This window comes from Aotus nancymaae, unplaced genomic scaffold (genome assembly GCF_030222135.1).
Source record: "Aotus nancymaae isolate 86718 unplaced genomic scaffold, 86718_ANA_hifiasm-v0.15.2.pri h1tg000004l, whole genome shotgun sequence".
Lineage (NCBI taxonomy): Eukaryota > Metazoa > Chordata > Mammalia > Primates > Aotidae > Aotus > Aotus nancymaae.
In genome coordinates, this window is record NW_026988415.1 from 4739600 (window position 1) to 4741738 (window position 2139).

Below are 2139 nucleotides of genomic sequence, written 5' to 3' on the forward strand. Positions count from 1 at the left end.
CTAATAGTATAACATAATGTATTTTTGTAAGATATTAATTATGAGTCAATAATGAATTTAAAGTAAAGGCAATATGTCACATCATTCTGAACAAAGAAATTACAGATCATATTTATTTAATAGCAAAATATCTAGTTGTTTAAGAAAATGTTTTTAGGAACTCATTACAACATAATTTTCAAAACCAAACAACAATAACAATAAATAAAACACTTTATGGTACAGGACATTATAAATTTATTTGTGCGACACAGCAGACAGATTTTCATGCTAGAAACAGAATGGAGAAAAATTTATATTAAACCAAAAATTCAGGAAATTGATATTCCTAAATTTCTGGCTAACCAAGGCTGAATTTGGTAAGGAACAAGGTTCTTCGAACAGCAGATTTTGTTTGCAAAAAAAAATGGTTTTTTGAAGATTCATGCTTTTAAAGTTGTATTAAAAGAGATTGATAAAGGAATGCATAACTCAGCAAAGGATATGACATATTTTGGATATTTGTCCCATGCAAATTTCATGCTAAATGTGATCACCAGTGTTGGAGGTGGGGCCTGGTGGAAGGTGTTTGCATCGCAGGGGTGGATTCTTCAAGGCTTGGTGCTGTCCTCATGATAGTGAGTGAGTTTTTACAGGATGGGTAGTTTAAATGTATGTGGCACTTCCTCATTATCTCTCTTATTTCTGCTCTTCCCATGCGACGTTCCTGCTCCTGCTTTGCCTTCCAACATGAGTAAAGGCTCCCTAAGGCCTCCCAAGAAGCCAAGCAGATGCTGACGCCATGATTGTACAGTCTGTAGAACCATCAGCCAAATAAAACTCTTTTCTTTATAAATTATTCAGTTCCAGGTATTCCTCTATAGCAAATGCAAGAATGACCTAATACAGGAATCTTCTACTGAATTGTCAGTTCTCACCATTATGTACTGAATTTTGCAAGATAATCATTAAAATTTGGTATGGGAAATCAATTTATAAACATGAAGGTTAGATTTTAAAATACTGTTTTTGGTTCTTTGATATTAAACTGGAATTTGTGTGACACAGGAGGTTTGAAAGCTTAAAAAACTAAATGATAAAAAGTTAACATAGTTTATTCATTGATATGTCTATTTCCTCTATCATAAGCTATATTTAAGAATCAAACTATTATTGAGCTAGTCAGATGCTATCAAGCAAACTGCCATCCACAATCCATAATACTTTTATATTTTTAACTCAGACAAATATGTAAGATTCAGTAAATTTTGATTTTCCAAATGTTCTCAAAAAGAACTATCAAAAGCATCCTACTTTTAAAAAACAACGTTGGATAATCCATTTACCCCAAATGAACCACCTGTCTGTATTTTAAGATAGCAGTCAAAAACTATATGATCTTCTGTGGTGGTAATACCCTTACTTCATAAGCATTCCCTCTTCACATTAATAAGAGTATGAACAACAAAAAGATAGAGAAGAGTCACCTTTATTATTTCATTGACTTTTGCTTTTATTATTTCATTGACTTTTGCTGTTTTCATTTTATGATAAATGTCTGATTTCAATTTTACAACAAATACCAATATTTACTCTTAAAGGTAATCATATGTCCCAAGTAGCAGATAATAACAAATTCCAACATGATCTCTAGGAATATCTTGTAGTTTTGAACATGTTTTAGAAAAACATTTCCAGCAGTCTGTGCAGTATTTATTCCTATTCCATCATTGGTATTAATTGCACTTGTTGCAGGAAGATCTTTAAATTATTCTGTGCAAGCTTTAAGACTACTGTGAAAGGTGTACTTTCAGGAACACCCTGAATGATTTCTACGGCAGCCAAGGATCCAACATCAGCATGATCTTAAAGGAAACCTTTGACATGGTGGAGCCACTATGAACAGAGAGCCTACACCAACTCAGCAGTAGCCTTACTTCCGCCATGGTGCTGGGCACCATCCTATATTCTTTTTTGTAAATGAATCCTTTAAATTGTAAAAAACTTCTAGCTGCACAAATCCTAGATCCATACATGTTCAGGGTAGATATAGGTATAGGTGTATACCGTTTCTTTCACAAATGAATGGAAATTTGGTGCTGTGGTTTAATTTTGTCAATGAAAAGAGTCTAACTCTGTAAAATATTTGGCAAGATTTAT

General features: G+C 33.0%; 1 pseudogene; it reads right to left on the reverse strand.

Moving 5' to 3' along the window:
* Positions 1–1574: 1574 nt before the first annotated feature.
* Positions 1575–1865, reverse strand: LOC110567693 (ubiquitin-fold modifier 1-like; annotated as a pseudogene).
* Between the last annotated feature and the right edge of the window lie 274 nt (positions 1866–2139).